This window comes from Bombus impatiens, unplaced genomic scaffold (genome assembly GCF_000188095.3).
Source record: "Bombus impatiens unplaced genomic scaffold, BIMP_2.2 scf_0463, whole genome shotgun sequence".
Lineage (NCBI taxonomy): Eukaryota > Metazoa > Arthropoda > Insecta > Hymenoptera > Apidae > Bombus > Bombus impatiens.
The window spans coordinates 319,588-347,144 of NT_176882.1; the positions used below are offsets into that span (position 1 = coordinate 319,588).

Here is a 27,557-nt window from a genome sequence, read left to right on the forward strand (position 1 = left end):
CGATTCGTTGGTTGGGCGAGCAGCGTTCAAATGGCGGGCCAGTTCGCGGAAAAACCAGATTGGCCGAAATCTGCGGGTGGTCTCGAAGGGTGGTCGTTCGATGTTCCGCTTCGATAAGCCGTGCGATTAATTTTCTTTCTGCCGGAACGTTCGATTTATAATTCGACGTTAACTGGTGCGAGGTTGCAAGGTGGAGAGACGGTCGTTTCTATTCTGTTTTGCTTCGATAGATCACGAGGGAAGAAGAATCAGCGTCGATTCGAACGAGCGAATTTCGTTTCTATATATTTGGAATTGCGATACGTCCGCGCGTACGTGGCGTTTCTTACTTTCCCGGCCGTACGAGCGTAATCTACAGAGAGAGATAAGAGAAAAGACGTTACACGAAGACGTTGGTTCGTACAAAGTTCGAGCAGCCTACTTTCCATTAAAAATTCTGAGAATTCTGTTTCGACGATCGATACCTCTTGGAACGCGATCAACCTCGTAATCTCGTTTACGAGTTTCTCGTTTACGCGCGTTTCATATAGTTTGAGGGTTTCTTGCGTAAGGAAGGGGATGTTGCGTTACCTTCGACGCGAGGCTTTGCCAGAGCGTAGCCGGCTGCGCGTGGATGACAAACTGCCTACGTAACGCGCACCCTGATCACACGGTACGCCTTTCTCCTCTGCAAATAATCGCCACGCGACCTTTGCTCGCGTGCGTTGCCCTGCACTGGGTTACCGGTGCCAAGCTGTGCTCGATCTGGGACGCGATTTTACTCGACCGAGCTGTCGGAATTTGCGAAATACGCTCGAGACGCGTGCCTCGATCGCGCCGAAACGTAACGAAACGAACGTTCCTACCCGGACGAATAGTTTTACTTCTGACTATCGTATCGCCGTTCGACCGCTCGACTCTCTGCTTTCTATGTTGCACGGTTTGCCCGAGTTTCTCTCGAGCGTTCGGCTATCGTTTTTCGATTACGCGTAATTGCGAAAATAATGGCGGAGAAACGCGGGAAACAGAGAAGAACGATCGATAAAGGAACAATTGCACGTCGCTACGACGCAAACGGAGTCGTGTAAGTGCACCGGTTGTTGCATCGTTGAAGAATGCGAACGTTTCGTAGGCGAGTGACTAGACAAAGGGAACGGGCTGGCCCGACGTTCCCATCCGGGCTGAAATATCCGATCCAATTAACTCTGTACCCTCTTCTTTCTCTCTTTTTCCTCCGTCCCCCGTGCCTCGTTCGCTGTCCTCTATCGCTTTTCCCTGCAGTCCAATTGTCGGACAGCGCAACTATTTTTTTCCCCTCGGTTCTACGATTCAATTTCGACTTTGAATACCAGAATTCTGCCAGGTCGCTCCACCAGTCACGTTATAACGTATCTCGTACGTTGAGCTTTCAAGTTGTACAAACAGGGATACGTGGATGGACGAAACTCGGGGATCCCTGGCTATCGTCGATTTCGAAATCCGACGTAGCGGTCAAAGACTATGCAACGTTGGTAGTCGCGTGCGAACGCGGGTCGCGGCGCGTAAACGGCTTATGCAATCGACAAAGTCGGCCCAGCAATTTGTTTATCGATGAACGTATAGCCGCTGAACGTATATTCCGCATCTTCTTGGTTGGTTTTCGCATCGGTAAACACGGCCCGTTTCCATGCAGAATACCTCGTTTCTAGCTTGTTAATCTTAGCTCGAATTCCGTGGAAGAAGCTCGCGAGCATCGCATACTGCAGGAACAGTGGCAGTAGCGGGCGATATTGGCAGGTTTCAGTTCGCGGATCCGACTTTAGCCAGATTTTTGCTCTTTCCTGCAAGACGCTCTCGGAGAACGGATGACGATATATCGGGAAAGAAATATTCCGCGCGAGATATACCGCACGGCCGTAAACTACGAATTCGAAGAGGCGAGGGTGAGCCGAAACATTTGGAAACCGTTGCCGGTTGAAATTTCGCGAGAATCAAGACGAAACTCCCGGGCTTTCGCGCAGCCTCGAGAGCGGAGGCGGCGCCATTTTCCCCCGTTATAATTTCCGCCGTGCCGGATCCATTTCCCTTTCGCCGAATACCTCTAACGATCAATTAGCTGCTGGGATTAATCGCCCGACAGGTCGGTGGACGGTCGTCGAGCCGGTGATCTAGTTTGCCTGATTTTGCCGTCGACTCGGAGTCGACGATTTGCAAACTCGTCGCTTAAAAGTCCGGTAGAAACTTTTCAGCCAACTCGAACCCGAAATTCGCACGACGTATTTTAAGATCCGACATATTTTTCAACCGTCGAGCAGAATTCACGCGAATCTTGGTTTGCAGTTGTAGCAGAAGGTTTAGTAGGTCGAGATAGCGAGCGTCCAGGAACGAGTTTCATTTTCTATCCCGTCGAGTCAAAACAAGACGAGGGCGCGCAGCGAGAAGACGGCAGAAAGAAGCGGAGAGACGGGAGGAGAGGAGAGACGAGAGGGAAAGGAAGGGCAAAAGGCAAGAGAGAAAAAGTAGCGAGGGGAAGAGAGAGAGAGAAAGAGAGAGAGAGAGAGAGAGAGAGAGATCTCTAACTCCGCTATTTATCCCTTGAACCCACTCCTGCCGGTTCGTCCCTCCACCTCCTCGATTTCGCGGTCAGAATTTGCGGAATGTCCGAGGCTGGAACCAGTCCATCCGGTTTTTTAATTGCAAAAAGGATCCGCCCGGGCTGTGGAGCGGTCCGTGCAAACTTGCCTCGAACCTAAACTTCGCAGACAGGACTCCCTTTGGCTCCTCGGAGATCGGAAGCTGCATCCTTGCCTTCTCCTCGAACGAATCGAGTCTGACCGTTTCGACCTCTCTGCCTTTTCCTACGTTCTTCGTTTTGTCCTCTCGACGTTCGCTCCAGTGAAATCTCGTTTAACGTTAATCCACGCTCTTGCGATCCCGGTCGTAAATATTAGCACGCTCGTCGGTTACGTTTCGTCAGCAAACTGTAACAAGTTCCGTTTTACCGAGAATTTTATAGCGCGCGTGTAACGCGAACGAAACGACGGACTCGCGATGCAACGATTAGAAGATAAAAGCAACGAGACGCATCGAATTTGTACGGCGTATCGATAGACGTAATTCGTTTGCAAAGGATAACGCAACGGTGGGTGGCTCAAGGCATTTTCGCTCGTTCTCGTCGACGACGTTCCAAAGTTATGCGTAGAATTGCCAACGTATCGATAGCAATTCCATACTCCAATACGTATTTATATAGGCGTACAAAGAATCGAATCCTCCGAGTAAGTATCGATATCGTACGATATCGTATGGCGCGTTCGCGATACCGTGATGCGTGCTTCGCCGCAACGTATCGCTATGCTTTGATAATCTTGGCGCGCGATTTTGTCACATTCTTATCGTCCGAGATATTATCTTCGCTGGATACGCTCTAACCATAATAACAGGTAAAAATTATTCGGTTGTTGTTTCGTTATACGTGCGCATGCCGAGCCATACTCGAGCGAACGGCCGTGCGTGTGCCTGAACTCGTTACATCCGCCTCGTTACGAGCCGTATTGTCCGGTGTCGGAGTCCAAGCTGTACGCGATTGCCGTCAGTGAAAATGGGTTAATCATTGTTTTATGTCTCTTCGATACGTACCCATTAACTCGTGATTTCTACGGTGGCTCTTTAAAAGAGCATTAACTGGTTGCATTAACCGTTGTTGCGACACCGTGTCAAATGCAAAGTATCGCGATATATGTAGATAATTAGTATTTGACGATCTTTAGCGAAGAATCGAAGCTACAGTATGCATGCAAGCGGCGTTGAAATCAGACTCTGTTGCGAATGCGATCTGTCTTTGTCGAATCTTCGTCCAACAACCGTATACCATTGTGTCTCGATATTACAAAACGCAAAGCTTCCTTTCTGATCGTCCGTTTCCTACTTTTTTCTTTCCTTCTTTTCTTTTTTTCTATCGACGAGCCTGATCGAGAGTAGTTCACGTTACTACCTACGTTGATTTTCTTTTATAAATCAGAAATACAAACGCCCGTGACATGGACTGATAATAGTCATTTTTTATCTAACCTCATCACGGATAACGACTATCACAGTTCTATATTTTACTTCGATAGCAGCGACTGTCGCTGCTTCCAGTCACGAACGCTCTCTGTTCGCGAACCTTCTTTTCCAAGGTGCGTTCAGACCGAGCGAACACGAGCACAGCGCCGGAACAACAACGTTCGCTCGCGTTTGTTTAATTAACGTAAACGTTCATCGAGCAAATCTATTCGTAAACCGAGCCGCACTGAAAGACGCGCTTCTTCGCGACGACCGCTAGCGAACGCACCGGCCAACAATCGCGAAACAACGAGAGAATGCTCGCTTACATTTCAATCTCGAAGATACCAGTCAACGAGCAAAATGTCTGCGATCATCGCCGTTGTTACGCAACTGGAAATTAAAAGACTCGCTTCTTGTCACTGATTCACGGATAACGAATAAACCTGGGTATATTTGGAAAATAAACAGTGGAGTTTCGCGGCAGGCAGAGAGGAGAATGGACATTCGTACGCTTTCTAAGCGCGCTTTCGTGCCAGCTCGTTCGCTCGAATCGCGTTTATCGCGCGAGTATCGATCGGTACGTACTCGCTTCGGTCGCTCGCCGCGGTCAATTATTGTTTAATCCGACAGGAAGTCCCTTGCCTGCTCTCTTACATCGATAAATTCGTTGATTCGTCTGGTCGAGCGCGTCTGCGTCGCGGCCACGGAACGAGGGTAGCCGCGATAATCGCGTCGATCGATAGCCGCGATAACGGTTGCCGGATGCGTTCGCGCTATCGGCGCGTTCGCGGCAACAAACGACGGTTGAATGCAGATTCGCCAACTATATCGGCAACTATTTGGCGGGTCAGGGTCTCGGTAGCAAGCGCAAACGGGAGGAAAAGTTGAGTTGGCGTTTGACAAAGCGATAAGCAAGCGCGAGGAAAGAGTAAAAGGTCTAAGAATATTGTGCTCGGGTTATCGAATTTCTATTAAAAAGTAAATATAATCTAGAGAGTAAATAATCTAACCAAATAATAAACTCTGCGTTTTAGATATCGCGTTATCCGTTCTAACCTTTTGATTAGAGACACGTACGTCGTTGTCGAATCATCGCCGAACCGCCGATCGTACAGAGATACGTGTTGCTTTAACGATATCGACCAGCTCGTCGATGGTAATATCGTCTTCGAAGAGTAATTTTTCATCCAGATACGACGATTTAATTTTACGTTTCTCTCTTCAACAACCCCATTCGCAAAATTAAATTGCTAGTTTCGCGAACAGATCGATGGCCGATTTATCGTTTAGAAGAGTAGGAGGATTTACCGTGGCTTATCGAGTGCGTTTAAAAAACGTTTATCGAACGATCGTCGTTTTACGAGGTTACAACGTATGGAAAGAAAAATCGAGTAGGCGCGAGCGAAACGCAACCTCGAGCGTCGCTACGAACGCCGATGCGAATCTCAAGGAAGTCGGTACACCGTTGCGTTTATAATCGCGACACCTTTCACGAGATTACGTTAACCCATTTTCCGTCTTTTCTCTTTTTCATCGCGAATAACTACGTCAGCGAAGGTTCGCGTAATCTGGACGTAACACGCGATTCCATCCCTTTTGACATCGATGCAAAAACTTACAGTCTTCCGTGAACTTTGTGACTGTACGTTATCGGTATTCTTCTACCTACGTAGTACGTATTTTATTATTCTTAAACTCTTTTAACCGGTTTGTACGTACAGTGGATCGATACGAATGGCCTGTCGTGTTTATTCTTTGCACGGAAACAGATCGATCATTTTTTACGTAACTGAAATTTCTACGAAACGTAAGGTTTCTGAGATCCTGGAAGTGGAACGTTCGCGAAACGTCGAGCCGAAACTCGCTGTTAGAAACACGACCGAGGCTGAAAGCAGCACGAGTCTGTTATCTGTTCCAACGGTTCCTGATCTTCGCTTTGCCAGCGACCAGCTCTGAATAATTTTTTGTCGCCGCGGTCCCCCATGACTTGCTTCAAAAGGTAAATCCGTCGTGTGCCTGAAATACGTATATTCAAGGTACTCGTCGACTGCTCGTCGAGAATCTTCGAATTCGAATTCGAGGAGATTTCATTCGAGGTTGTCCGAAAAGCTTCTTTCGTTTCGTAAGGTGATAATAGATGAACAACAATTCCTGTTTTATATTATTTTATCGAATTAGGTATGATCCATTTCGTTCTATTTCTATTATTATGTTCGTGCATAATTCAATAAATTGATACAAAACAAAAAATTCTTTTTTTGCGTAGAATCACCAGTTATCAACCTTGTACCTTGTACCTTGTACCACCAGTTATCAACCACCCTGTAGAACGAAAGAAACTTTTCGGACAATCTGATAAGCAGAAACTCGTACTTCTGTCGAATATTTTTCACTCGAACGATAAGACAACGACTCGTCGAGACGCAAATCAAGAACCGCCGATTCCGATTACGGAATATATCGCGCGATCCTATTCTTAATTCTTATTTTCTCTTAATCGATCGCCTTACACCCGATGACGGGCGTCTGCGGGTTGATCTTTCGATCGGATTCCTCGGATTCGTTTTCTCAGCTGTTGGATCGTGAGAACATGGTCGATATTGCGAAACTAAGCCAGTCAGCCTCCGATTGCGAAAGATCGCGAAGAGGCTGGCATCGGAAGAAAAGAGGTGTACAACGTTGTCGATCGCGCAGGTATCGATACGTTCGTTTCGAAGCGAATTGCGCGCGGATTGGTGCGGCTCGAGGTTGATATTTATGAAAGCTGCGCGCAAATCGGGCCGGAAATTCGAGGCGTGGAAGGTTGCGGGAAAATTCAACGATAACAATTAATAATCGTACGGACAAGTCACGCGCGAATGCGGACCGACAGCCAGGCTTATTATGATTTAACGATTTCGTCACGGTCCGCCACACGCTCTCCGCTCTCGCTCCTTTTCACCAACAAGGAAAAATAATCGTACGCGTTCCCGCCGACAGCTCCACATCGACGCCCAGTTTTCTTTCCTCTCCTATGGCTTTGTGGTATACGTAGTGATGGATCTGAAACACTTGCAATCCCTTCGAACCTGTACAGAGAAAGGCAGAGTCGTTGGCTGAGCCGGTGGTGCTCTGATATCTCGAAATTCAATCTCGAATACGGAATAATCGAACACGTCGTTTGTCATAACTTGTAAACGTGCTTGAAACACAAGCAACATACATACATTATACGTCGGCAATATACGTATGCGACGGATACGCAATATCTTGCAACGAGTATTCGGTAACGTTCTTGCAATTATTTTGATGTCTGCAAATCGCGCTGTGCAATAAATCGCGTCGTAACGAATTACAAGAGGATGTTCGCGCGTAAAACGTAACGCTCGCCTATGTTTGGACGAGTCGAAGTTGCAAAAAAAGAGTTACAAGAAATGCGGCTGTATCGAATGTCAGTGTGGAAAAGCTTGGAACTGTTTGAAAGTCGAGGTTCGAGCAACTACAAGGGAAGAGCGACCAAACGAATTCTTTGGTAATTCGATCGCGAGGTAGTGGAAAGCGCGAGACGGTTCGGGTGAAAGACTGTATCGCGAAAATGCCACGTTGCACGGCGAAGGAGGGCAAAGGGTAAGAAAAGAAGACGGGAAGCTCTGAAAGGGTTGGCGTTCATAAAGATCGCTAGAACACCATGACCTGGAAGAGCACGGTGTGGTTTACAAAGCAAAAGAAAACCACCGACAGATCGTAGCATCGGGCTTCTGGCCCTACCGCTCTTACGCTCCCTAAAACTGGTTTCGTCATTTAGGAACGCCCCTTTTCTGGGCCCTTTGCCTCCTGCTTTCCTCCTCGCTACCACCAAAGGATTTTAAATACCCTCGGAGAAACACGAGAAACCGTGGCCGCAACACGCTGCAAGCGGCCGTATTATGTACGCGTTCACGAATAAATCATGTGATTCCATGCGTTAGACGGTTAAACGGGAAAGGAGGTTGGAAAAAAAACGAAAGGAGAGTCAGGCTGAGAGCCACGAGATAAGCGGAGAAGTTACGGTGGGTGCGTCGGTGTATTAGGGCGAATCAATTATAAATTTAATTTATCGACGTTTTGAAAGAGCCTCGGTTAACCGACGCCCTTTTTATCACCTCGTTCGTTCGATAAGCTTTGTGACGCGATTTATAATATACACAGCGGTTATGAAAAATGTTGGTACACCGCTGTATTTGTTACACCATTCGCGTAATAATTAACCGAGTATGTTCGATCTTCCTGTCGTTTCACGTTTGCGACGATATTCTCTACGAACGTGGAACGATGAAAATCTTACGCGATCGGGATTACTTTTTATCACAGAAGAAACATCGATCTCGAGGATCAACCACGTTCTTCTACCATTTTACGTACACGTAGGTAAAATTCGCGATTCCTTGAATAAAACAAAGGGTTCGTCGATTGAAAACGCGTCCAAAGCCTGAGATATTGGCGAAGTAGCGATCGATTGGTATTTAAAGAAAAGGAGAATGGCGCTGGGAAGCCTGTACGTAATAAAAACGAGCGAACTTATTCGACGACCTAATAGCTTTTCTTCCTCCATGTAGTCGGTGTGATTCGTTTTCAGCGAACTTTCGTTTCTCCTGGCACAAGTTCCTAGCCTTGTCCGGCACGTTTACTAAACTTGGCTCGACTCCTCGTAGATGTATCGTCGTTCGTGCGGATCGACCTAAATGAAAAATTATCGATTTTCTTATTTCTTATTCCAAACGTTTCCATCTATACACGTGTGGCGCTTCGATTCCTTGTTAAACGCCATCTTTTATCCAGAAGGAAACTTCGCTTATCCGAATTCCATTTGCGGAACAAATTTACCGTTGTCGTTTCTGACGAAAGAAAATGTTCCGTACGACGAGAAATTAACGTAACTTCTCCGATCGTAACTCGACTCGCGAGAATTGCAATTTGTTTGATTTTCCACGATTTTCTGCATCAAACGCGGTTCTCGTGCCAAGGCAGTTTTCAGGTCACCATGCAGCCTTCTTTGTTCCTTGCTCGAGCTTTTCTGCTTCGTTCCTTCTTTCTCTCACTTTAACCCCTTCTCTCTTTCCTCTAGTTTTTTTATTCTCCCCCTTCTTTCCCCCCTGCCTCTCAAAGCCCTCTTTTCGATCTGCCTCGCTCGCGATACGACCTATCCGCTTCGGGGAACAAGAGACGAATCGTTGCTTGGCTTTTTTTCGTAGAAGCAGCCGTTGCTCGTCTCGCTACATTTGTAAAGACCGTGTTTTTTTTTTGTTCTTCCACATTTCGCTATTTCCCCACCACCGTTACTAATTTTCAACCGCAGACACAGCTCGTTCGCGGGGGACTCTTTATCGCGTTCGCGCTCCCTTCTCGAAACGGGACTGCAGCGTCGTTTTTTCGATCCTCGGTTTTGCAACGAGATTTCAGAGATCGTTGGGATCGATAGCGAAATAAAAAAGTGCCACTCACCGAGAACAGAGATAATTTTTTCCCCGATAGAGAATAAACGAGTCCAGTTTCTGCAGCGACATTTCTTTAGATTATTGGAACGAGCGATAAACTTGCGAGAGTCGAAGTGCGAACCGAGGGCAGAGACGACGTTTCCTATTATCTCTAACGCGTAAAACCAACGGAGATGCTATGATAAAAAAGAATAAAATTGCAAACAATGTCACAAATTTTAAAACCGGTTTTTTTCAAAAAAACAGCCAAGACTGTAACGCAGTTTTGTCATTCCTGACTTTTGTTGTTTCTTCTCGTCTCGTTTCGAGCCATAGAACCTGATTTTCCGATTTATCTATTCGTCGCACGGATCAGAAATGCAACGGAGATTTTCGATTACTCGCGTGCCAATAGGAAATGGTTAAAAGAAAGACGAGGAGAGCGCGATATTTCGCGGAATAGGCCAGAACCCGTGTGACCCGGATTCTCCAAGTTTTCTGGATCGTTGCGAAAACGTGTTGCAAAGAGCTGCGGTTCGTCGGTAAAGCGTTCTATTTCGCGCGGTCGAAATGCAGCTCCTAAATGGGTCGCGTGTCAATCTCGGTTCATTTAAATTTCATCCGGCAGCTGCATTATGCCGAAAGAGCTTGAAATCGCTAAGTATAACTCGGCTAGAAGAGGCGAGATCGTTCGACTCGCGTTGCATTTTTAGAAGAAATCGGGAAACGGTTTTGCGTGACAACTTCCGCAGCGAACAACGTCGTCTCGTCATATTTCTACGTACAACACGCTATAAAATGAAAGACGGTGAATTTGTTTGAAACTCGCCATCGGTCGTAAATATGTGTCGAGATATCCGCTTGTTATACGTAGCGAATTTTATTTCGCTTGATATTTCATATTATAAGATACGCGTGACGTGACGGAGTAACAGATTTATGATAAAATAATTTGAAAATACGAGCAACGAAGAACGACTTGGTACGTATCGAATGTCTCATTTTCTTCAGGTATTTCTAATTTATTATAATACTTACGACTGGTACTGCAAGTGGAATACACGAAGCATCGTTTCTCAATAAATAAATCGACTTTGAAGATTCGTAATAGGTGTGATACGATAACTCACGATCGCGTGATAGTCCGACCGATCAACATTGATGAATTTTCTACGATGCTCGTAAAGCCATTCTACGACATTTATAGCCGAGTTTCTCGCGTATAGTCCGCAATCTTGTAACACGATATAATTTATTTGTAAGTAAAGTTAAACAACGCGTTAAGAGATAGGGTATTCGTATGCGAAGAAGAATTTATATATCCGAGATATCGAAGGCAGAACGACGAGTTAACCGTTGACTTGCCGAGTTGACCGCGGTTAACAATTTCAAGCGATTATTTGAAATAAACGCAGAGCACGTTGCTTGGCCTGGAAATTATTCGAAGATTATTTCGATTCAAGGGTTTGAATCGCGATCGTTCCCGACTTCTGTCACGTATTAATATATGTTTCTTTTTCTTCGAAACGAGCGCCAGATACGCCGCTTTCGTTGGAAACGTCGTGGAAATAGCGAGGATCGAGAGCACGAACGTTCTCGTGCTGTTTTGCAACGTTGGATTTTTCAAACGCGAGATCGCCGCACGACAATAACGGGTCTTCTTTATGAACCATTATCTGCCATTCGACGTGCCAGCTGGTCGGCTCTAATGAAATTGCAACATCCGGCAGGGCTTCGTTGGCCAGGGAACGGCCCGACTTTTCCTTCTTTCGTCGATCGTCGAAGAGAGAGGAAAAGCTGGCTCGTTGAAAATTGGGAAAACAGCTGGTGCGATATTTCCAGACAAATAGGGAGCGAGCGAAAAAATTAACTCGAAAAATGGACATACCTTTTGTTCCAGTTGTATCGAAACGAATCGGAGAATTCGCCGGTGGAGTAAATTCCCCGTGAAACTTTAATCCTTTACGTTCCGAATTACCTGGCATTTCAATTTTATCGCTGTCATTGTCGCAAACATTTCGAAAAACGTTCGAATAGCACCGCTAATGAAATTTCAAAATGTTTTATGTGACACATATCGTACGTAAAAGTTGTCTGCGGTGATTGTTTAAACACGTATCGTGGCTCGTTGTATACGTGATTCCTCGTTTCCATTTCAGAATGAAGTTTCTCTCCAAACATCAAAAACCTTTCTTGCTCGTCGAAACGCGAACGCACACCCAGGACATAGAAATATTTCGCACGTAGAAATTCGAGAAGCGCGACAACGATCGATAACAACGATGATTTCAAGTTTGCAAGCGTCGTAAGAACGTGTGAAGGGTCACCGAATCGAATTTCTCAATTCGCGCATCGACTTTAACTCGATGTTTCAATAAGTTGGAGCCGAACTTCGCTGTAAAAGCCTATATCCGAAAGGTAGGGCCGGTCAATTCCTCAAACCGTTTTTACGCTTCGAACGTTGCGTTCTCTTTGGCCCTCTGACTTCGGAAAGTCCAGCTCCGTGGAATTTTGTAATTCTGCCCGGAAGGCTCTTCCGTCGATCGGTTTCGCATCCAGCAACGTTCGGTAGCGTAATTGCTAACCACGTCACGGCCTCGCGTCTCTTCGTTCCTCTTCCTTCCAGCTCGATCCTCGATTTTTTCTTTTCATCGCGTTGCTCTTACCTCGAATTTTGTTGGAAACCGAGTCTCGGCGCGCTACGTTTCACGGCGACCTCTGACATTCTCGCCGATCGAAGTCCATTTCCCTCGAGCTCGATCAATAGAAAGAGGTTTCTTTTGTTTCGTGAAATTTCAAACTGTATCTAGCGCGTCCAACTCTCTCTCTCTCTCTCACTCTATACTTGGCTCGTAATAAAAACGAATTTGGCTCGTCGACTTTTTACGTAATATAAATTTTCCTGTAGTCAGAAGCCTCGCAACACGATGGAATCGATGTTACTGTAAGAATTATCTGTGTGCCGATTCGTCGTCGAACGAAAATTAAGCGATCTACGAAGACGATCTTTATCAAGAGCTTACAATTTTGTCGTTTAATTCGATGTAATTGTTTCACGATATATTGAGAGAACGTGGTAGTCGAATAACGAATAACGAACGCGCGATCTCGCGTTTTGAACATACGAAATAGCTTGCCGATTCTTTATTTTCGTTCTTTTATTTCGGTTTTTTATCGTATCTATCGTGGCACTGCGTCACTAGCCATTTTAATTTTTTAAAAGAACAACGGACTCACGAATCTCGTTGCAGTCTTCTTCGAGCTCTAAAATCACAGTTTCCTAGAGGCGAGTACGAATGTTCGATATTCAACAGGATTGCGGATACGCTCGAAACAATCGTATAATACGATGATTAGCCTTTCGAATTTCGCTCCAGCGAAAAACGCTCCAACACGCGTTTGTTTATTTTTAACGAGGAGTTTGCTTGCCGGAACCCAAATCTCCAGCTTCTCTGGATATAGAGACGCGCTTGTTATCCTTTCACAAGAAGACCTATCCCTTTACCATCCCCGTAGGAATTGACTTTCGAAAAACGATCAAACACGTGTTTGAATATTTTTAACGACGAGTTGCTATGCCCAATTTCGTGTCTCTAACCGCAGTGAATACAGAGACAGGCTTATCCTTTGAGAAGTCCTCTTGCTGCCCCGGTTGAAGAGTTGAATTCAAAAAAAAAAAAAAAAGGAAAAACTCAGACACGTGTTTGTTTATTTTTAACGAGGAGTCGAGACGCTTTCCGAACTTCACCAACTGGTGGCGTACAAATATCCCTTAAAAAATACTCTTTTTACCCTTTTAAGCCTTTAGCGTCGGTATTTTCAAAAATCCTCTCTTATCCTGCGTCAAAATTTTACGTTCCAGCAGGACGTTAACGAACGAGCCAGTCGCTTTCGCACATACGCGTAGATGAACATCTGGTTAAAAAGAATCGAAATTAAAAAGACTACGGTATTATTTCATTTTACTTCGATTTATTTCGATCGAATCGATTCACCGAGAAGAAAGATACTGTCTCGATAACCGGTTGGCGTCACGAGGAAAGAATTCGAAAGGTTTGCTGGAAATTCTTCTGGTCCATCCTGAGATTTCCCTATCAATCAACGTGGACGTGAAATTTCATTAATGGACGTTGGCCATGAACCGCTAAAATGGACCTGCCGGCCGTTTGATCTTCCAAGAACGTGGCCAGGGTGCAGAGAAAATTGCGTCACAGTAGAACGGTCCGACGAGCTCGGGGTGTGTACGCCGATATCTCCTTCGGCCTCCCTCCTCCGCCCTCCTTGTCACCAGCCCTTTCTCCGTTATTCTATCTCTCCTCTTCGTCCCAACCTTCGTGTTCGTTCGTTGGTTCGTACGATCATCTCTCTTGCTTCGTTGCAACGGGTCGGCCGTACGCTTCCCGGTGGACGCGTACGAGAGAAAAAAGCCACCCTCGCCCTGGAAAGTATTCTGCCCTAGGAAGCTGCCCTTTGGACACGACTAATCGATACAGCTCGTTCGATATGGACCTCCGCGTACAACCAGCCGCAAAATTTTCTCGTCCCACGCGTATAGCGAACGCGCGCAGGCTAATTATCTCGCAGATTTGAGAATTTCAAACGTCGAACGTTATGGTACGTAGTCTTTGGGTTTATAGGAAATTTTCGAGAAAGGGCAGCATACGCCCTTTTGAAAGAATATTCGCGCTTTTGAGGGCAATCGATATCTCGTCGATGTAAACATTTCTACAAAGAATCGCGTGATCGAATTTTAGAAACAAAGAATTGGTCGATAAGCTGCTGTTTTAAAGTCAAAAGGGGAAAGAAATGTAACGCATCCTGTGCAAAATACAGGGTGGTTGGTAACTCGTGGTACAAGCGAAAAGGGGGTGATTCTACGCGAAAAAAGAAGTCGAAAATATAGAATAACAATTTTTCGTTCGAGGCTTTGTTTTCGAGAAAATCGACTTTGAATTTTCGCTCGGTACGCGTGCGGTACGTTATAACGGATCTCACTGTAGATCGTTGTCTGGATGGAAGAATTTAAAAAAAGAAAAGAAAAAATTAAAAGAAAAAAATTTTTATTCTATATTTTCGACTTCTTTTTTCGCGTAGAATCACCCCCTTTTCGCTTGTACCACGAGTTACCAACCACCCTGTATTTTGCACAGGATGCGTTACATTTCTTTCCCCTTTTGACTTTAAAACAGCAGCTTATCGACCAATTCTTTGTTTCTAAAATTCGATCACGCGATTCTTTGTAGAAATGTTTACATCGACGAGATATCGATTGCCCTCAAAAGCGCGAATATTCTTTCAAAAGGGCGTATGCTGCCCTTTCTCGAAAATTTCCTATAAACCCAAAGACTACGTACCATAACGTTCGACGTTTGAAATTCTCAAATCTGCGAGATAATTAGCCTGCGCGCGTTCGCTATACGCGTGGGACGAGAAAATTTTGCGGCTGGTTGTACGCGGAGGTCCATATCGAACGAGCTGTATCGATTAGTCGTGTCCAAAGGGCAGCTTCCTAGGGCAGAATACTTTCCAGGGCGAGGGTGGCTTTTTTCTCTCGTACGCGTCCACCGGGAAGCGTACGGCCGACCCGTTGCAACGAAGCAAGAGAGATGATCGCAACCGCGATGTTTGATGTAACGCGTTAAAAAAACAACAAAGCAATCAACGTTAATACAAACGGACGATAAAGAAATTAACGCGAGTCTCTATCAATTCGTTCGATAAAATTAATCGTAGATTATCGAGAAAAGATACGTTTGTCTTTAGAGCCGCGATCTTGCGAAATGAGAAGGAGAATTCGATTGGTAATTGCTATAGAAGAGCGAGATCTTTCACTTATCCGCGTCCGCTAATAAAAACGGACGGCCGTCGGTGTCGGGCAAAGATTCCAAGCAGTCAAATTACAGGTACAAAGTTGTAACACGAGGGCGAGCAGACGGAGATGGAGATATCGAGGTGCAACACCTGGTTCGCGCACCTTGCAAACTGGTCTCTCGTTCTCTCCTCCTCTCTCTCTCATAATTCTCTCGTTCGTCTTACCGACTCGTCGCTCGCTCCACTCGCATTCTGTGCACGCACCTTTAATTTCGCGCCTCGCTGACAGACCGCGACGGGCAAAAAACGTGGCACAAACCCACTCTCCATCTTATTCTCGTCTTAAATTGCAGCCAGCTATAGCGCGAACACCGGCGGGATGCTCCGTCGAAAACGGCTGACACTCTGTTTTCCCATGTTTTACGAGGTTATTTTACGTCGGCGTAGAGATAAATCATCCGGCGCGTGTTACAGGTGGTGATGCTTTTAATCGAAACTGTACCCGAATCGATTACCGGCATGAAAATTTCAAATTTCAGGCTGTTGCCTCCCTCGGCGATCATCCGCGGGATAATCGCGCGGCCAATTGAATTCGAAATCGTAGGTCTACGTTGAACGCGATTTAAACTACGCTTCTAAGCTTCCGCTGTAACTTCGCAAACGCCCAGCATTCGCGTGCTCGAGAATGTCAAAATTCGGAGATCTAAACGTTTGAAAATTTGACAAATCGGCAACTCCAACATCCAACGATCTAAACGTCCGGAAACTCAGCGATCCGAGCAACTGGAAAATATGCAAACTCGACTATTCGTCGATTTTCTACTCGCGATGTCCGGAGATTCGCGAGCCTGGAAATTTGAAAATTCGCGCCAGTTGAAAATCGAAAACGTTCGATGTTTAACGATTTGGAAGTGCGCGCATTGAACAATTCTACGATTTAAGAATTGGAGAGTACGAGGCCAAGTTTCGAGCGTTGATTTTTTTCCCAAACTCTGCGGATAAGACGAGAGACGGTGGACGTCGACGTATTGGGTAGAAATCCAATATCCGCGAGAACGAAAAGGAGATTCGGCAAAAGGTGAACCATCCGTGAAGTCTATCCCTATCCCTATCGAACGATTGGTCATTCTGCAATTTAATATCGGTGCTCCCCATCGTTATACGTCGATCTCGCGTTGGCCCTTGCTCACCCCGACTCGATGGCTTATCTCGCTCTTAAGGGATGAATGGGGTCCGACGTTCCGCTCCGTGGGGTGCCAACTCGTGCATCTGTGTAGCTCGGATATCCACTTGGGCTGGCTTTGTCGAGCACGAACCAACTTGCTAAACCTCGTTCCTTTCCTTCTTCGATCTTCCCTTTGCTCTTTGTCCGTTCCAATTCGTCCACGACCTTTCTTTCCAAGTCTTTGAGACGTAGATGACGCCTCGATGGTATCGGTTAACTTGCAACTCATTAGGTTGTTACAGGTGTCAACTTTTGTCCATTCTACGACCTAATCAAATCGACGGCTTCTCTCGATCGCGGATGCTGCGAATTATTATTTTTAGCGGTGAAAGCTACGCGTATATAGATATTTCCAGCGATGAATGTTATCGCTGTACGTGGAGATTAAATTCGATTAAACGTTGATTTGATAAAATACCGTGTCCGATAAAAAAAAAAAAGGATGGGAATCACAGCGCTCAACTATACGATCGCTGTTTGCGAGGGACGATGCGAAAAAATTGATTTTATTAAAGGTACATGTACGTCCTGTTTCAAATACCTTTTCACCTTGCGATTTCCGTTTCTTCTTGCGAAGAATTGCAATGGTCGGCTGGTTTAGTATCCGTTTCGAACACGTCGGTTTATAACACTGCTGGCAGGATGAACAAAGTCTAGCATAGAAATTGGAGGGAAATGAAGCAATAAATTCGTCGGTATTAAAGCCGCGCTCTATAGTTTTCGCAAATTGTTCCAGCAAAAGTCGTAGGTCTTCGTCGATTTGCCAAGCGAAACCTTGGAAAGTCAGCCGCGATATCGTCGTCGTCGGCGACTAGCAACACAGCGCCAGGATTATGCTTGCGCGGTTAAATAGAGAAACGGACCGATGGGATCGAAAGACATTCGTGAACGCGATTCCAATAATTTAATAACGCGAGGATGTACGTGGAAAATGCGGACGCGTGTTGGTAAATCGCACGTAGCGTCGTTTGCGCGATACAATACACGCGTGTACACCCCTGCGTGCGGTGGTGCACGACGCGGAATATCCAGACCAGGCGAGCAGGATACGAGAACAGATGCGGGGTACATTAATCGTGCAACTACCATGGGGGTTCCTACCCTTCTGATCGATATTATTACAATCGCTATGGCCCTACGGTCCACCATTGTGTTTGTCCTAGCCACGGGGCACGGCGGTTCTTCCTTCCTTTTCTGTTCGTCCGAACCTTGTTTGGGATTAGCCGCTCTTTGCTCCAACTTTGAGAGATACTAAATACAGCGGTGTATGTTTAACGCTAACCCTGCCAGAGCTAGCGAAACGACCGATTTCAAAATTTCATTAAAAGTTGTACGTTCATCGTCGTTTTTTCTTGTTTCTTCAATTTTACGTGAGTTCTTATATCATCCGATTAGTCGATTTCTTGGTTTTTGTTAACACTGGAATTACCGATAGCTGACACGAAGATATTTCTATCAAAACCAGTGAAAATGACTGGTATTTAAAAAGTACGTGATAATAGAATATTTTTATATTTATTACCTTCTTACGGAAGGAATTTCATGTTACGTAGTACATTTTTGGTACCATTAATTCATCCAGGACTATGATCTTTAAACGAGGTTTGACACATTTATAAAATCGTAGAACCAGTCATTTTGACTGGTATGGTGTTAGCATCTAGCGATCGATCCGGAATTTTTCTGATAACTGATACCATCATATCGAATGATACGCAATAAAAATTTAAAAAACGCGTGGGAAGTCGTACCAAACGAGGAAACTGGTTAATTGGGGTTCGATAAACAGATTGCAAGACCCTTTTACGCTTTCACAAGTACCAGTCGTTTTGACTGGTATCGGTACAAGTAGCCTTGATACAAAATTATTTCGAGTTTGAATACATAAAAAACAAAATAAAATTCGCCATATTATTTTAGTTATCGTTGCGAAAGTCATTGCATCATTGCGGAAAAAATATAACATGAAGTAGGAATTTAAAAATAAAATTGTAAAACCAGTCAATTTGACTGGTTTGGTAGTTCTAGCGTTAATAGGAGAATTTACATGGAGTTAGACGAACGAGACTTACTTCTATCCGTATTTCTAGCGGTATAAAAACCGACGCATCGTTTTGGACAAGAGATACGAGTTGCTCGTAACTGGACGAGCCAGACTCGTTATATCAGGCTACGTGCATCGAGAAATCCTCAAGGGATTGCTTACTTGGCTACCGCGGACCATCGTTAAAGTCCCGATCCCCTTCTCTTCTCCGTCTCTCTTCCTTTATTTCGTTTTTCTCGTCCATTCGTCCTATCCTTTTCTCTCTTCCGTGTTTCAGCTTCGTTCGTCCCCCGGATCTCGTATCCCTGGCGCGTTCCATCTACGGTGGAGCGAAGCGCTCGGTCCGCGATGCGAACGCGTGGTCTCGATGGGGGTCGCGTGCAACACGCGTGAGTCATGCGTCATGCGGCGTGGACGCGTGTACGACCCTTCCTCCGGTTACGCCGATCTCTGTCGGCCATTCTCTATTTTTTTGTCCTCGTTACTCGCCACTTACCGTACTTTACTTGCAAGAAGAGAAGAATAGTTGGCACTTTCTCTCGAGTTTGCCGATTTCGAAGTCCATCAATTCGAGAAAGTGCCAATTTAAAATGAAGATTTTTACAGAATTAAAATACACGCGATGAGTCGGTCGAGTAATCGACTGCAACTCCGTTTCTATGGCAGGTGGAAGACGATTGTTTTCCAGAGACTTTTCCATCGTTTATCAAGCTTCATCGTCCTGTGGTAAGATTTTCTTCTCAAGCGCATCAGTGCGGTTGCAAAGTCCGATCGAATTCTTCATTGTCCATCGGATCGTACGACCTTTTCTGCGTCGATCGACGGAAGATCAGAATAGGATCGTCGTTCGGCAAAACAAGTATCGACAGAACGTGACGTATCTGTCCGCGTACCTGTATCGATAACGTTAAATTTTTCAAATCTCCTACTGCGCGTTACGCTTACAAATGATAAAATTTGGCAATCGGCGAACGTAGAGCCGTAGGGCCAGTGTATCGCTGCATCACTACCGATACGGCGAGGGTGCAACAAAAGGGTTAGATTATAGGCGAAAACGCAAAGGGTGGTTTTGTCAGTCGAATCTGCAACGCGCCGGGGTGGATCGAGAAACGGCGAAGGGTGAGACGATCAAGGGAGAGACGGGAGATGATGTCACCGCAGGGGATGGCTAATTTAATGACTGCTGATTGGCTATGCATGGGATACATGAATGGGTACCCACTCCTGCCAAGCAATCTCTTCCCACGTCTCCGACTGGCTCTTGTCGCGTTGGGTATTCTCGTTCGACGGGACGTAGATCAGAGCTAATTTTGCTCCGATTGTGCCCCTCTCTCCTCGTCTGGCCTACTATTCGTTCCTTCGACGCACGAACCAGCCTCAACTAGGAATATCTTTCGAATCTTCTCACAGGTTCCAGGAACGCGTAATAAGACGGATGGAAAAATGGTTAACGGAACAGGGCCAAGGAAAGTACAGTACCGTTGATCAGCACTAAGACATTCGTGGAACCAAGAATAATCCTGAAGTTATTAAAACCTTCAGGAACGTGATTATTCCAATATTCTGAAATTTTTTTTTTTTTTATTTAATATTTCACATTCACAATTTGTCCAATTTGGACATTTGGTAGAATTTTTTAGCTGTTTGATTATCATGTGGGTGGCTACCCCCAGTGGGGTACCATCTTCGTGTTTGTTAATATTCCGAAATGTTACGCTATACGGAAGCCACATACGTTCGATGTCGTAATTATAATCTCGTCGATTTGGCATAAGAAAGTATTCGGTTGGCAACTAAGTGATCGCGGGTTTTGTCAATATCTCTTAACGACAAAATCCGTGATCGCTTAGTTGCCAACGCAATAAATTTTCTTTTCGCCTTCGCGTATCCGTTGCGTTCGTTTCCATCAATTTTGACATTCGTTGTGTAGCTTCGACGCATTGCCGCTGTTACATTTTCTGTTATTTGACTTCGTGCGTGATACAAATGATTTTACAGATTCAGACATCGAACGTAACTCCTTGCAGCGTTCCGTCTAATTTAAGTTCGTGTTAGAAAATCGTCAAGACCAACGATCGTGTTACTGAAATTTCAAATAGGTTCGGAAGTTTTGGCAAATTTTTGCTCTTTGCGTAGAATTTCAGTCGCGCGAATATAAAATTTCCGCCGACTCGCATTCCTTCGTTCAGTCATCTCACGCGTGCACAGTACGTGTACTCGCAATTAATCAGATTGTTGCGATGAACCGTGACGTCAGATGAGACACGGAGGAAACTGTTCATCCCGTTCGTGGCATCGAAAGCACCGATGTCTCGCAACTGTTTCACGGTCTACCTAGTACATGTGATAATGGACTCGTTATAGGCAACACGTTCTATATTTAGGTTACGATCGATATGTGCTGTCGCGTTTACTTTTACGCTCGCCTTTGAAACGTTGACACCAGGTCTTCGTTACGATTTCGCACAGTCCACTGATTATTGGCTTTATGCTTGAAAAGCATCCAGAAATCCAGAATTTATCTTCCGCTATTTTTTATTCCTTCGTCTTTCTCACTGTCTATAGACGCATTATTCGTAGCTCAGTCGTCGAGGATAGAATTCGAAGCTAACGAAGGGCGTAAAGTTGAAAGGGTCAAAGTTGGCATAAAATATGTACGCAGCAAAAAACAGAAAAAAAAAAAAGAAAAAAGTGCCTAATCGCCTTTACCGTGCACAATTGCGATCCAAAAAATTTGCAAAGGTCTCGTAGAACGACAACCGCCTGCAGTTTCGTCGCGTGTCACTGGTTTCATAATAAACGCACGCCGACTCGCAAACTACGGTCTATCGACGTATGGAGGTCAGCGTATACGAAGAAACTGCATTTCGTGCGACGCGTCGTATGGAACGCGTCCCTGAGTGTAATCCAAAAATATCAAAGTACGTAAAAAATCCTACGTTGGCACACGGAAATCATCTTCGTCCCCACGATCAACTCTCGGTTCGACTCGTTTTCTCGTTCTCTCGCGCGTAAACGTCTGTCTTAATAATTTCTAACGATGGACGATGACGTCGCGACATGGTAAGACGAGGGTGAACGGTCATTGGTCTGGAAAAAAGCGCACTTATCCATAGTGATCCATTTTGCATAATCCGTTTTATTTGCATATTTTTTCGGAGCCCTTGCGCCTGGCGCGCTAATAGCAAGTTCAGGGGGTTGGTAGTGTACGGCGCGGGGGGCGAGGGGCGGAAAACGCGAGGATCGATGGAACGGCTATGAGAAGTATAAAAGCATTTCCGTTTTAATACGAGCTGCACGTGATGGCTCCCATGCACGACGCTACGGTACAGGTCGGCGGAAAAAGAAAAAAAGAACGACACTCGAAACGGAAAAGGGGTTGGTGTCCGACGAAAGTGTTTCACCAATTTCTCCTTTGGAGGAGAGAGTTTAAAAAGGATAAAGCGTGTATAGGAAAGAGACGCGCGTTTCTGTTCTACGATAGTTATCGCGCGCGTAATTTCATCGGTTTTTTCTCGCATTTTCTAAGTACATACTCCGCGAAACTTTTACGTACGGAAAATCGTGCCTCGAAAGCGACTTAAAACGAGGTGTACAGTGGTCGTATGGCGAAAGTATTTGAACGTTTATCGTAAGAGACATTCGCGAGTCGTACGAAGCGTTTCGAACGTTTGCGATAAACGTGGAGATACTTTGGCGAGGCGTTGTACGTCTAGACGTTTGGAGGAAATTCCGCGTTAATCGAAATCGTCTCTCGCACGAGAAGTCGTGGCTGTGCGGATCTTTCCTAGCTTCCGGTGGAACTCCGTGGCGAACCTTCCTCCTCTCGACAGCTGAACCACGAGCCGAACACATTTTATGCGTAACGCGTTACGTCCTCGCGCGATACGCCGTCTGCCACGCCTCCTCTCTCTTTTCCTCTCTCGTTTCACCGATGCTCGCTCGCTCCCGTATCCTCTCGGCCTTTTCTTGCATCCGCCGTGCTCTTGCGTAAGCGTACGCACACGCGGCACTCGCCGTTTTTTCCTCTCTTTCGCCGCGGCACGTGCCAACAGCTGACATCGAAGATCGCCGCTTCGTATGATACATCGATCGCGTGCCGCGATCGCAGCCCACGCCTCCTTCTATCGCCTTTTTTTCACTCCACTTTTCGCAAACCTTCAATTTCCTTACGATTTCTCCGCGTTTTATACTCTCCAAGCGTTTCCTCGCTGTCGGCTCCCGACACTTTGCTTATTGAAATAACGCTCGCTCCCAAGAGTTGTATTTATGAGATTACGAGCAAACTGCGGATAGTTACGCGTTTGTGACAAGCGTGAACGTGCAACGACGTACGTGACCGTATACTTGTTGGATCTAATCGATTATTTGGAATGAACGCGAGTTTACAACAACGAAAGCACATTGGATGAAGCGAAGACCAGATAGCGACGCACGTGTCGCTATCAACCGGTTAATTGGATTGTTTCGTGTCTAGAAATTTGTATAATTGCGAAATGGGACGATAATGAGAAAAAAGGCGAGGTCCTGGGATATTATAGCAAACCGACAATTCCCTCGATTCTTATTCGAGCGAATAAAATTTAACATCAGAAAAGTAATTGTTCTATCGTTCAAGCATCTTTACTCTTTCCACCTTTCTCTTACACTACCTTCGACAGACTCTACCGTGTCTAGTCAGCGAAAGGAATTTCCATTTTATATCTTCTCGTCTGGCTACAACCGCCAGTGAATCATCGACTTTTACCGACGATCGCCGTCGACGATACGACGTTCGCGTCACAAGGAGTAGGACACGCAAGAAATCAGGAAATTGACAGATTGCCTGTAATCTTCTCGCGTCGCAGTTCGAACGTTTCACAAATAAGTTAAAGCATCGAACTTTAGATATGTCGGAGATGAAAGGACACCGGAGTCTCCCCTCTGGAACTTCGGGAAAATCTATAAAATTGTAATTAAAGTCTACAGCTGTAATTAAACAATTTGCCGTCATTCTACCCAATTGTATTTATTTGAGATTTGTGACAATGAGCTTGGGCTCAAGGCGACAATCAGACGCGGAACGTAGCCGCGGTCAACGGGACGAACTCTCCGTCTAACAAAAGTATGGAGTAATAATATAGCTTTCGTTAAAAGAATACCCGTAGAAGGTACTCGACGGTAAACATTCCAACGGTTCCTTCGGGCAAAATGATTACCAGATGTCGATGCAGCTACACAGCACAAGTTCAGCTAGCCTGAGGACCCGCTATAAACCTTAGGATTTTGTTAATTAAGGTTCTTCAAACGGACAAGCAGTCTTTGTCCCAAATTGATCAATTAACAGCAGCGTCAATTTCCCTCGCTTCCCGGATGAAGACATCTCTCCACGAATCCGAGGATTTCGTGTTCTTAGACATACCCCATCATAGTTTTCCTCGACAGCGTCACCGTGACGGAAAGTCACTCTCGCTGGTGTACGAGCTCTTGGACTAGTTAACTAACGTCTTGCTATCTCCACGCTAGGTATCAATTCCAACTTAGACTTCGACGAAGGAATAAGCCTACTAACCCCTTGACCGCGGATTCGTTGTTGGACCTAGGATCATTGTCACTAGCTTCTCGAGTGTCTGATTATCGCGGTTACTTGCCAAATTCTGTAGTAGTCGTATTTGCACTAGTCAATGTCTTCTCCATTGCATAGCAACCATGTGTAGTTCAAACGAGGATTCGTTTCACGCCCCTAACCCTAATCGTAATGAGAACTCGACAGATATAATAGTACAATTTATTATACTAATTCAACAGAGTGACGGTTCCGAGTGTTAGAACAGAGAGTATGGAGAGCTGATTTTAGAAAGGTTTATATACAATGGATTTGGCTGCTTTGGAAGGGTCAGCGGGGGTGTCGCCGCAGCCCAGGTCAGAGATGGCCACGCTGTTACTGTTTTCTAACACTGGAACAACCTCTGTGGTGTTGTTTGGATGACCTGCGGGATTCTCGTTAGACCCCTTTGGTTTTTCTAAGGCTAATTTATAGCTCCGTGACATTCGCACAGACCGATCATGATGTTACCGATCTTATTAGCAAAATACAGCTGTACGATCGCTTTGTTCCCTATAGTTTTATACGGTGCGTTACTTTTCCTTCGATCGTGGCAAATAGCGAGCGAAGAAACGACCATCACGACTTGCGTTTTCGTTATTACGCGCGCCGTTGGAGTTATGGATGGCAGAAACGTCGTTTCGCCTCGACGCTTTTGCAATTAAGCAACTGGGATTTCTCGTAGCGTTTCCGCCGCCTGACATCGCCGTGACGATCCAAGGATCGACCGGTTTCGTGCGTGTTGCTAATCTCCTTTCTTTCTTTTTCATCCAGTCATTATTCTTCATCGTCTTTCTCACGTTCTTTACGTACGTATATGTAGGTGTTTTGAAATTCCCTTTGTACCTCGAGTACAACACGCTTGCTCGACCGAGACAAGCTGCTCGCTCCTTTTTCGTTCAAAACTGCTGCAAGAGATTTTAAAAAGTCGAGATCCTTCGCTACGACTTCGTTTTGAAAACTCCACCGCATAAAAATTATTATAACGTTAAAATAAGATATCACTGAGATACTACTCGATTCGAAGACAAAAATTTAACAAGTTTGCCGGAATAACGAGGACGCGAAACGTGCCTTTATGACTCGTAATGACGACGAGACGAGCAATACGACATACCTAAGACTTGTGTTAACTAATATTAACAACAATAGAGAAATCGATTAATCGGATGATACAAGAATTTACATAAACTTGGACGAACGAAAGGAACGACGATGAAAGTGCACATTCGACGATGTTGTTTAATCTGTCGCTTTTTCAAGTGTATCCTAATTTTAGATTCAATCAGAGTCGTACAATTAATCTTATTAATGTATTAAACGTTAATTAGACGCGTTCTTTTTATTTAATTAAATTAAATTTTAGAATCGGTCGTTCGACCGGACCTACTACGATAAATTTGGCTATTGTACTTATCCACGTAAAGTTGGCTCGCGTGCCGCACAATTTTACTAAATAAAAGAAAAAAAAATTGGTAGATACTAAAAAGAATGACGAGAGACCGTAAGTCGATGGCTAGGGACTATAAAATCCCTTGTTCGATCGATGGTCCCTTTCCCTTCGACTTCTCACGATCCCTTTGTCCTAGGGATTCGCCGACGTCGGCTTTCTCTCGCGACACGCGTCCCGTAATCTTTTATCTCGCCTAACCATGCATCGCGATCCTTTCTCAGATTTTGTCCGCGACACGCGCTTCGTCGTTCGAACGACACCCCTCTCGAAAGACTCCATCGTTCGCGATATTCACGACCCCATGTGGAATTCGCAATGTGGTCCAAATCGATGGTTGGCGGCAAGGCGAGCGTGAAACGCGTTCGCGGTTTAGATACATCGATGTTTCTCGAAAGGTTAAGCCGCTTTAAATCTCGATCGGTCCCTTTCAATGCAAATCCACCGGGTACCCGTGGAACCACGAAAAGCGCCGACACTAGACGCAGCACGCGCCATAGAAATCGTAAAACTATACGGAGAAACGGACGAGTAGACAGGCGGATTTTTATACCTTCGCTGGCAACTTGCAAATCTAAAAGGCATCAGTGTACAGGGATGGAAATGGTATTCGAAGAAAACTATTTCTTGTGACATTTAGTAGGTGGAATAGATCTTTACGCGGGTACCGTCGCTTTGGTTATGTCAATTAAAGAAATTCTGAAATTGCATGAAGATCCACAGTCTGACGATGACTATCCGCTTTGGCGCAAGTTTTATACTTCGATCTGAGCGGACCGAGCATCGACTGAGCAACGAACGAAGGACGACCGTATGGTCAGCTCGGCAGCGTTCGCGGTATATCGCAAATTTGCAGATCCGTGTAATTCGTAAGAAAAAGGATGCGACCCTCCGACAGCGAAGAATTACGACGTAATGTTCGATATATTGGAAACTCTGTACGCGAGGACGTACAAAGAGCGGAATTACGATTCAAGGAGAGAAAAGTACCTCGATGATAGAATTCGCTATACTTGGCTATAATTTCGCGATAGACCGTTTAATGAAAAGAAGACGACGAAGCTTACGAGGACGCGTGACCCAATTGTAATATAATTAAACGAGGCAACGTTTATTCGCACGGAATATCTATTTATAAAACGAAGTTGAGAAAGAACGTGGACGACGCAAGTATCTGTAGTTTTTCCCTGAACGGAACAACGATTACGGTGTCGTTTTGACCAAGAAAAAGCGGTTGGAAGGGTTCTACGACACCTTTTTCCTGTCGGCTCGGAGCGCGTACACGCGGTCTGGTAAACGGTCACGCGTTGGATTCCGGACTAGCAAGTCAGCCACCCGGTTTACACGAGCCCGAAGAAAGTGACTTTGACGTTTTCCTCGTCAGTGGTCTGAGAAACGCGCAGGTGCTGCCTGCCACCGTGCAACCGGCAGGTTCTCCCTTCTGCCTCTCCGTTTGTGTGCACACCTTTGTACGTAGCCGTCTGCCATCGAATCGAATCGAATCGAGGCGATTCGTTTTGACACCGGTGTCGCCTCGAGAACGATCGCCTCGAGCCTCGCTTCAACCGGAACGATGTAGACGATATTACGTACCGTATAGATAATACGGATGATGGCCACGACACGGCCTTTCCTTCACGCCCCATCGATTTCATAGGACAGCTTCATCTTTGACGTAACCGTCCCGGTTCTCCTCGTCCGGTGATCGTCGCTCGCGATTTCTTTGATCGGTTTTGTCACCATTTTTCCAGCGACACGTATCGTTGGTTTGTTGTCGAAGGAATAACGTCGCGGCTAGGAGAAGCAGAGAAAACTGATTTGCCACAGGTAGCGCATTATCGAATTGTTTATCGATGGAGAGAACTTTTTCTAGTACGATTTAGTATAATTTTAGAATTTGAGAGTCTTTAGCGAAATATCCTTCTATCGCTTGTTATCTATCGTTGCTTTATCGCGCGTGTATATTCGTATATTTGTCAACTCGTAGGCTGGCGAGTTTCGTCTAT

General features: G+C 45.4%; 1 protein-coding gene across 1 annotated transcript in view; it reads left to right on the forward strand.

The window, feature by feature from the left end:
- Window positions 1–27,557, forward strand: part of LOC100743267 — a 153,454-nt gene that overhangs the window by 14,699 nt on the left and 111,198 nt on the right. The window lies entirely within an intron of this gene.